This window comes from Ostrea edulis, chromosome 5 (assembly GCF_947568905.1).
Source record: "Ostrea edulis chromosome 5, xbOstEdul1.1, whole genome shotgun sequence".
Lineage (NCBI taxonomy): Eukaryota > Metazoa > Mollusca > Bivalvia > Ostreida > Ostreidae > Ostrea > Ostrea edulis.
The window spans coordinates 38,637,840-38,649,015 of NC_079168.1; the positions used below are offsets into that span (position 1 = coordinate 38,637,840).

The following is an 11,176-nucleotide window of genomic DNA, read 5'->3' on the forward strand; positions in this document are numbered from 1 at the left end:
TGTAATGAAAAGATGAGGATAACAGTGATCAATCTCATAACTCCTATAAGGAATACAAAATAGAGAGGTATCTAGGTGGAGTAAGCATCCTCTGTCGACCGACCATATCCGCCGTGAACACGATATCTTGATCAGGTAAAAGGAGTTATCTGTCGTCAATATCAGTGTGCCAAGAACGGCATAACAATCGGTATGAAACACGTCAGACAGCCTTTGGCCCGATGACATATTGTATTATAACGCACCAAAATCAGTTTGAGTTTTCCTTCGGTTTGAAAGTTCAGGCACATTGTAGTTTTCTGACGGTGACATGTACAAATGCATGTTTATGGCAATGAAGGCGATGGAAAAATGTCGATAACGAATATTAAGAACAAGAGCACCATGAGCACGTCCTAGCGGAGATTCCCCTCTCAATTGCACATATATTCCTCAACACTATAACGAACCCGATGCAATTTAGATTGACATTACGCACGCATTCATTCTCATCCGCATTCTCTTGAATTCTTTTGTGATTGGATGAATTGTGGAGATTCGAAATTCCATTTAAGGGAAAAGATAATCATGTAACAGCCACATGGTCAAAAAACGAGGGCGACAGAAAAGATATTAGATGTCGGACAAATCTTAAGGAGAAAAAAATCTAATTGAAGATGAATAGTACTATAGAAGGATATAGAATTTCATTTGATGAAATAGCTCATAAAAACAAGAAGCCCATTGAATTGCTTTCAGGGAACAAGAAAGATTTAGAAATAATGAAAAAGTTCAGAAATTGACGGGGGAAACGTGATAAGTTGGCTGCAATGAAATTAAATACTGTTTTTGTAGTTTCTTTTAAGTTCAAGGTCCGTAATTCTTTCAAAAATAGGTCAAAAATCAGGAAATCCAAACTTCATTTGTAATCTATTGACTCGCGTTCATATACAATTTTCAATGTAATATCTGCAATGAGCTCTCTTCACTCTACCATGGAATAGGTTGGGAGGAAATCGATCGTGATTGAAAATACGTTATATTTCATTAAAACTCTTAAGTGTATTTCTGGACATTCAGCAGAAAAACTATTTGCATTATTATAATGAGCAGCTTACCTTATACCAAATTGTGAAATGCATGCCCCATGGTTAATGATGGGTAACTTCTGATCCCATAATAGGACTGTGTTGATCATGTGTTGACAAATGCATTATGATTTCTTTCCAAAAAACATATTTATTTCTGTACATCACGTACACGAAATATGTGCATCGTTTTGCGCATTGTTTTGTTTTTACAAAGTGTACTGAATATTCAGGCTATTTAGAACTCAGACCGAAAATATCATTTCGCTGTGATGTGATGAAGCTTACTCTCCTGTAAAACAATTGTAAATTATCAATTTATGGATGATAGTTAGGCCTACAATATATCTATCGTCTAGCACAAAATATGAAAATGAAGAATCATAAACAGTGGCGGGTTTAAGGGGGTGCTGCCGGCGCCCCCTCCCCCCCTAAAATTTTCAAATTTAAGGTAAATCGTGGTATCTTGTTTAGAAAAATGTACTAAACAATAAAATAAGCAATAATTCCTTCCACTCCTGGAGATATAAATCACAAAATCTTTTGATTTCTTGAATTACTTTATTGGGAGAACTTATTTTTTTCCAAAACCCTTAAAATTTGCGTCATTTTATTAATTTCACCTTATAAAAATGATAGAAACTAGTACAAATGACTGAATAGGAAACATATTTCAAACTCTACAAACTTTGTAAAATCCAGGAGTTTCTGGGGGCTTCGCCCCCTGCCCCCCCCCCCCCCCCCCCGATCCCCTGCCTCATAAAGTGGCGCCCCCCCCCTCCGTAACCGCAATTCCTGGATCCGCCCCTGATAAAAAATACACACCCACATAGGTAACACAATGATTTCTAAAGACCCAAAACTGAATACTCGGGTGACCGTGAAGGTCCATGGGCCTCTTGTCTTATTCAGATTACAGAATCTGAAATGATAAAGGGAATTAATTTCCTTCTTTCTCTATTCATTAACGTATTAAGTGAGGGCCCTCTATTGTAATTATTCAAACACAACCCTTCCAAATCGTTGACAACGCAGAAAAATCGAGACTGCTGTAGTCGGAGAATGATATTGACAAATGATTAGGAAATTAAACTAATTCACTGGAAGGACTCGTGGTATTCAAAACAGAATCTCAATCCGCGGCACGGCAATCAGTAGCAATCTAATCTCTATTTTACCTCTGACTATTTGCATTTAACGACATTATTCATGGTCCTACAGCTTGACGTACTCGTGAAGATGCCGAAGTTCGCTTTTTCGCACATAAGAGAGATAATGCTAAACGCCATGTCTTGTGTGTGAAGATGTTATTTATGTTCCGGTATATTCCCATATAAAACCTTTATTTCCTGTTGATAACACAAATTGAGGGGGTGACAACACATTGTACACAAATTGTGTGTGGGGGGGGGGGGGGGGGTCTGTGATGACTACAGACATCTTATGATATACTGAACATCAGAAAAGATAATAATGTTGACCGCCGTTTCGGTACTAATATCAATCAATCTGAACCCTATAAAACATACTATTAGTTTATCCTTCACACCTGTATGCAGATTACTTCTCTACTACTAGTTTTTGGAATCTCACTGTGAGAATGTTTTTATTTGAATTTTTCAGTTTACGTAAATAGCCTTACATTACTGATTGGAATAGCTTTGGTGATATAGTTCGAAAATGAAAAAGGTTAAGATAACAAACAGATGTCAATCTCATAAATCCTTTAAAAGATACAGGAAAACACGAACTCCAGGAAACTCTACAGGTGGGGTCAGGTGATTAGGAGTAAGCATCCCCTGTCGACCGGTCACACCCGCCGTGAACCCTATATCTTGATCAGGTGAACAGAAGCTGTTCCGTAGTCAAAATCAGTGTACCAAGAACGGCATAATAATCGGTATGAAACACGTCAGACAGCGTTCAACCCAATGACATATTGTATTAGTAAATTAGATCATTATAACGACCATCGAATTTGCAAAATGCTGACTTTGAACGAGACCGTTGAAACTCCTAGCTGTGAGATTAACTTATTTCCCAGTTGCATACTTCAGTTTAAGAATCAGTCGTGTTCTCGCGTATAGTCAGTTGAAAGACGAACACCACATGCAGGTGGCAATGGTGTATGGCTACATGTACTATGGTGTACATAAACATGGGAAGTTGACGATGGAGAAACTGCTGATCCCGTTTGTCATAAAGTTAAGTTATTAATACCGTTAACGTCTAGGCCATCATAAAACTCGTTATGAATTTCAAAGCTTTATACAAAGGGTAGTTCTTATTTCATTTCCAAAGAGAGATTATATCCAATAGTTTCACAGAAATTGTCTCGGATAATAACAGTTATTTGCACTACATGACATGAACATTATCATTTCCTGATGCGATTTTCGATTCCATATATTTCTTGTCCGATTTCTTGTTTTATCCACATGTTTATGTACGGTGAATCTCTTTTGCTGTGGTGTACATAATACTAATTAACAACTTAATAAGACAGTAAAAGGAAAATAAAATACCATAAATCTGTGAAATGTGTCTTCAAATATGTCTTCAAAGTGTACGCGTTCACGGAAACGTTTATGATAGCGCGATTTGTTCGAGCACCTGTAAAGACTCATGTCGGGCAAGAATGGTCTATACAGCTCTCAAGAATGGTAGATCACTTATAGTTTTTCCCCTCACTTTTCGGTAAACATGACTACTTCTTACTGTATATGTGGATATAACTTGTGTGTATATACGTCTCTGAATGGAAAACGTTCTAGGTTTTATATGGTTACCATTTCACTAGTGTATTGTGTGCACTAAATATTGTTCCTAGAATTCTGTATGTATGTAGTGTAAATGATGGGAATATTGCTCAAATATCAAATGGGAATCCAGAAATGCAGAGTAAAGTTCTACAATGATTGGTTGATATTTCACATCCCATTACTACTATCCAGCGACCAGGTAGGGAATCCCATAGAAAAGACAGTTCAAAGTGTAGAAGGTGGGTCAAATAAAGATCAATCTTCTCTTCTGGTCCATCTTCCACCAAACGCATGTCTCAATAATTACAGAGCAAAGTGTTATTAATATCTCCATCGCTTCTAATGAGAAAAAGCAGCTGTTTGTTTAGTATACATGTCACACCTCGTATGTTTTGTGATTGAAATGAAATTCATCATCCTAACTTGTCTGTTTCAGGTGATACCATTGCACCTTAGTAGTTTGTACAATGTATAATTATCACCATACTCGTGGCCACACCAGTCAAATGTATGTTGTGTATATTTTGGGCATCAACTTTTCTCAGATTAATATCAATTGAACAATATATACAAATATTTTATAACCACCGTCTTTGTAATCGTTTGTACATATTCCCATCTTTAATCTTAAAGGTATTTTTTTTTACCCGTTCATATTCCTTCAGCTGTGGTTCAGAGGGACTTGGAAGAGCTAAAATATGTAGTTCAGCGTCGGTAGTAAGAGAGTTTTTAGTACAGTAAGTCTACCAAGCGGACTTACATTCCTCCTTTTCCATTGTCTTATAGTACTTTTAATGCTAACTAGTTTTGATTCATAATTAACACTAAAGATATTTGAAAACTCCGTATCAAAATGAATACCAAGTAACTTCAGTTTTGTTTTTCCCTATTCAATTAAATAATCTACAGTTAGCATACTTTGGCTGTTCTTTTTCACTACGATCAAATAACCTGTACTTTGATACAATTAATATGCAAGCCTGATATTTTTGAAAGTTTTATGCTCCCGGAACGAAGATATGGGTGCATATAAATTTTGGCCTGTCCGTCTGTGGCGAATATCTTTAACCTTGGTCATACCTTTTACACCATAAGAGGTAAAGCTTTCATATTTGATGTGTGTATTCCCTGTGGCAAGACCTTTCCTTTGACACCAATATCTTTGACCTAATGAACTTAACATTGACCTTTGATGTACTTTTAGAAAATTCGAAATTAAGCCATATCTTTCAAATTGTAAAAGATACTGCTTTTATATTTAGTATTTGCATTTTTTATGAGAAGATCTTTTTAACAATACCAGATTTGTTGACTTTGACTTTTGACCTCGTTTTCAAAACACTTTAACCTTGGTCATATCTTTTACATCACAAAAGGTAGACCTTTCATGTTTGGCATATGTATTACTTGTGGCAAGACATTTCCTTTAATACCAAATTCTTTGACGTGGCGACCTTAACATTTACTTTTGACCTACTTTTAGTCAATTCGAATATAAGCCATACCTTTTAAATCGTAAGAGGCACTGCTTCATATTAAGCATATGTATTTTTGTGAGAAGACCTTTCTAACGAGCCCCGTGGGGATCCGGATAAGAATAGGTCCTCAGTACCCTTTGCTTGTCGTAAGAGGCGACTAGATGGGGCGGTCCTTCGGATGAGACCGCAAAAATCGAGGCCACGTGTCACAGTAGGTGTAGCACGATAAAGATCCCTCCCTGCTCAAAGGTCGTAAGCGCCGAGCATAGGCCTAAATTTTGCAGCCCTTCACCGGCGATAGTGACGTTTCCATGTATAACCAACCAACCAACTTTTATAACGATACCATATTTGTTGACCTTGTATATTTAACATTGACCATTGACCTAGTTTTTGAAAATTTTCAAAAACAAACCCACAATGTCTTACAGTTCCACTTTGTTGTAATCCGGGGGAATTAATGCTTCACAAACACATCTTGTCTTTAAGTACCGTCTAGAATAAGAGAAGTATTAGCAGCTAACATAGAAATCTTAATTTCTTTATTCATAAAGTGAATTCCTTTGATCTGTGATTTGTTTATTATCTTAATTGCTAAAATTTCAGAAGAAATTAAAAAACAAAATTGGCGACGAAGGATTCTTTTGACGACAGCCGCGGTGTAGATGAAAGTTATCTGAGAAATTCCTTCCCTGATTTACTGCTGGCGATGTTTGAATAACAAGTTCTGATCCATTTTCTAATCGATTCTCCAAAATTAAAAATTCCAATGTCTTGTGTATGAAAGACCAATGTAACAAAATCAAAGGCCTTCTCAAAATCAATAAGAAGTAAAGACAAGGTATCTATTTTGCATAATTCCGTAGATCAGTTTTTCACTAATATTCCTACCTTTAATAAAACCGGTTTGATAAGGATGATTGATATTGCCATGGATATTTTTATACTCCCCGCAACAAGTTGTGGGGGGTATACTGGAATCGGGTTGTCCGTCTGTCCGTCCGTCCGTCCGTTTGTAGACGCAATGGTTTCCGGGCTCTAAAGCATTATCCTTTCCACCTACCGTCACCATATCATATATATGGACTACCCATGGGATGAAGATGTTCCCTATCGATTTTGGGGTCAAAAGGTCAAAGGTCAAGCGTACTGGACATTGAAGTAGCAATATGGTTTCCGGGCTCTAAAGCGTTATCCTTTCCACCTACAGTCACCATATCATACATATGGACTTCCCATGGGATGAAGATGTTCCCTATCGATTTTGAGGTCAAAGGTCAAGCGCACTGGACATCGAAGTAGCAATATAGTTTCCGGGCTCTAAAGCGTTATCCTTTCCACCTACAGTCACCATATCATACATATGGACTACCCATGGGATGAAGATGTTCCCTATCGATTTTGGGGGTCAAAAGGTCAAAGGTCACGCACACTGGACATCGAAGTAGCAATATGGTTTCCATTTAAATTCTTTAACGGCTTTTTTCATTGCATGGAAGATTAATAATTTGTTATAACAGATTAATAATTTGTTATAACAGATTGATAATTTGTTATAACAAATTGATAATTCGAAGTCTCGATCTTCCGGTTACGAAGCGAACGCTCTTCCACTTAGTTACCACGATCGGTGACATTTGTTGTTAATTATATAGTAATAAGGTAATGGGTCAAGTTCTTTATAAATTATGCTTTTGAAAATAATTCATTATGATTATAAACAAGAGGTACTGTGAGCAATGCTCACTAAGAATACCCCCCGCTTACCCCAATCTCCCAAAGGGAATCTGTTATGATAAATTTAACAGATTATCAATATCAGCAATCGATTACAATATTAACGACAAGACATCATAGACAATCGTGAATTTTCTCTCCATAGTCTCCACATATCAAAGGTCTATGTCAAAAGACAAAAAAGCTATGGCCCGGACAAACTTAGAATGAGAAACGGAAGAAGATGAAGAATTCACACTAAAACAATATGTTCCCTTTCTGGGAAGGGGGGGGGGTATATTTATTCATAGATATTTTTAAAGAAAAAATGTGAAATACCACCGTTACTAAAACTTTTCAATCAAGAACATTCATACATTTTCAAAATTGATTTCCTGCAAACTAAAAGTTATGTGCTCAATATCAGATCTAGCACCATGTATTAGAAGGCTTTTTAAGTTTCACAGTATAACTAAAGTGGCAATAAACAGGGGCGGATTCAGGAATTGTGGTTACGGGGGCGCCACTTTATGAGGCAGTGGGTCCAGGGCAAAGCCCTGGTGGGGGTCATGGGGGCAAAGCCCCCGGAAGCTTCTGGGTTTTACAGATTTTATGAGGCTTGAAATATTTCTCCTATTTAGTCATTTTTACTATTTTCTATCATTTTAATAAGGTGAAATTAATAAAATGACCCAAATTTTAAGGTTTTGTTTTTTTTAAATAAAAAATTAAGTTCTCCCAATAAAGTAATTCAAGAAATCAAAAGATTTTGTTATTTATTTCTCCGGGAGTGGAAGAAATTATTGCTTCTTTTATCGTTTAGTACATTTTCCGAAACAAGATACCACGATTTACCTTAAATTTGACAATTTTAGGGGGGGGGGGCGCCGGCTGCGCCCCCTCTAAATCCGCCACTGATAAAGCAAAACAAGAGATTCATGGTCCTTAAAGGTGGCCGGAGTCTAAGCTAATCTACAAAAGCTAAATACAATATGAATAGAAATGACATATATGTAGCTTAGATATGCAACCAGGAAAAGAACAAGGGACGTTATTGGCTAAAATTGGCCTCGCTTCAAAAGCCGATAATATTTTGCAGGTAGAAAGGTGATAATTTTCTCGTTTTAGTCATATATAACATGTACCATTTACTTGTTGCCGATATTGAGAAAATAACGCTACAATATTGCATTGTTAACTCTGACGCTATCTTCCGACTTTGCATATCGAAAACAGCCGATTTCTGCATTCATTCTTTTTTTAAAAATTCATATTGTTTGCAGCCAACAACCGACACCATATTGATAATGAAAGAAGAATATCAATGGATAATTAAACATGCAAAATATAAATCTGGTTGTTGCATGCAAAAGTATTTCTTTTTGCTAAAGTTTATTCATAATAGGCACGTTTCGAGTTCATCCGGAACACCCGGGATTTTTCGCATTTAGCCACGCCGATCACGTGACATGAACAAAATTCAGCAGGGGTACTTCCGATTGATATTGTTTACTCTGGTAACAAAGCTGTCTTTAACAAAATATGCATTTTGTGGCACGAAAGGTCGCAATTCAGATAATGGAAAAAAGGGGTGTATATCTACTTTGGATGATGTTAAAGTTCACCCTTTCCCAACCCTGGAAAAAATGTTCACGCAGAGGAAACGATGGCGTCATTTGTTTAGAAAACCACGAGCAGCAGAACAGTGCAGAAAATTAGAGCGATTATTACATTCCGTAAAAGCTGAACCAACACAGAAGCATCCCTGTTCTAGCCATTTCACCATATGAAAGGCGAAGATAACAAACAGTGATCCAAGTTTTAAGAAAGCCAAGAGGTTTGTACTGCCCTTTACAAATAGGCCTAGTTGATACAAGTACCCTCATCCACATAGATTTGAGCAATGTATGCATTTTACAATGGTGATCATGTGGCACTAAATTGATAGTAGATTATCATATATCAGAGAATTTACACTTCGAACTCATGGTTTAGGCTCATAGGCAATTTCGGGGGGGGGGCATATAATTATAATATTGGGGGATCTATTCTTACAGATTAGGATTTGCAATAATCATTCATTCAAGCTCCATACAGATAGTTCATTTACTTCCAAATAAATTTCAATTCATATCAAAGAACTCTCATTTATCTTTGCTCCAATTTGACCAAGCAGTGTGCTTTGTATACATCAGAAATTACATGTATGTACACTTCCACTCATATTTATGTGCTCTCCCATTTAGTAAGAAAAATGAGAATGATTTTCTTTCTTCATAATCTATTCAACATATATACACAGGTTGATAACAATGACTGTACTCCTTATGTTGACTGGAATTATTGACTGGTATGCAGTAAAACAGCTGAGGGAAAGTTCAACTATTAATTCATTTCAGCCGGGTAAGAATCAATATCCTTTTGTGTATTATACATCTGCAATTCTTTTCTTTTGCTGCTTCAAATCTAGTGTATTTGAAATTTTAATTCTGATATTTTGGTATTATTATAGGTAGTCTGGCTGTATTATAGGTAATCTGGCAGTAATGGCATGACATCCTGAGAGCTAACCAACATGGTTAATGATGTATAGAGACACTGTCTGAAGACCTCGAGGGAAAGGCAAGGAAAATGGATGATCCACTTCCTATATCCCTGTAAAAAAGAGGAAGGATACCACAATATTGACGATAAATTATTGTCAATTCAAGAAGCAAAGTTGTGAAAATGCAAAAACAATATTTAATGTATTTGTTAGAAAAATATCATTAACTGCATATATATTTCTTGACCTTATTCAGGAATACATCAGATGTAGTCATTCATATTAAAACTGAATCTATGAATTTTCATAACTTTTATCAATAAAGTTTACTATATTTATTTTACACGTATCTAATTTCCCTAATACATTGTACTCATGGGAGTTTGCTTGCATTCAATGTTCTGACATGAATCCGAAAATGTGCATATTTCATCACAAGAGCCCTCCTGGGCACTAAGCATGTGTCATGTATAAAGCAGACTCAAACAAGATCTACCAACATAATATTTGAATGAACACAAATGGTCTTAGATACTCTTTCTTTTCCTCTGCAATATATGGCATTAAAAAGCATCAATTCTTTTTTTTCAATTTTGTTAATATATACAAGTCAATTAACTTTTCTCAAACTTTTGATGCATATAATGGATTTTCTCTGTACTGCTACATCTATGTGCACAGAATGGAAATGATGTCACTAAGAGGAATATACCTTAATCATGAGCAGATATATTTTGTTCAATGATAACAATTTGAGCAATGATCACAAATACTCATGACATTGGAATTATGAAAAGTCATTGAAATGCATGTATCTACTAGAGTCAGTTTCATACTAAAAATTCTTCTTATTAAATGAGTCACTTATAAATGAAAGACTTGTGACGCAAGTATTACTTGATAAATAATAATTTTCAAATATTGATGTTTAAATTAGGGAGGATATCATTTATAACTTAGTAGATATGATATTAAATTATTCTCACCCATATAACATTTTTGTTTTGTCTTGGTCATTTTTGGTAGCATATATCGCATTCTGTTGTGTCTTTGATGAGTACGATGATCATTTATGTAGAAATATTCCACAGCTTTGACATAATCAGCATGGTCAGTCATTCACAGATGATATCACTGTCCTGTCCATAGTTTAATAGCAAACCATTCAGACCAAAGCAGGTCATATATGTACACCATCACAGCACCTGCAAGATATATATCTGGTTTTACAAGCATGCATGTATCGAACAAAATATTTTAAGTTCAAAATTGCTTCCCTTATTTTGTGAAATCTTTAGGTACATGAACAGCTCCAGTACAATCTCTATATTAAGCTACAGAGCTTGATTTAGCTATTCCAAATCTTTTATGAAATTAACTTTGAAAAGTGTAAAAATCCAATTTCAGTGAATGATAAAATTTCACCAATGTACATGTTGTACTTGCAAAATTTTTCAAAAATAATATATTGTAAACTACATTCCTCAGAAATATAATTTTGATTCACAAATGTTACTTTTCAAAAATGTCTCACTGCACCTTAGAAAAAGCAATAAAACGTTACAAGTTTCTCAAATCGGCATGAATTGATTTAATTATGAATGAGGA

General features: G+C 35.7%; 1 long non-coding RNA gene across 1 annotated transcript; it reads left to right on the top strand.

Moving 5' to 3' along the window:
- The first annotated feature begins 8,512 nt into the window (after positions 1 to 8,512).
- Positions 8,513 to 10,125, top strand: LOC130054892 (uncharacterized). Its single transcript, XR_008803265.1, has 2 exons — positions 8,513 to 8,860; positions 9,326 to 10,125. It is a non-coding gene; the product is annotated as an uncharacterized LOC130054892 (long non-coding RNA).
- Positions 10,126 to 11,176: the final 1,051 nt, after the last annotated feature.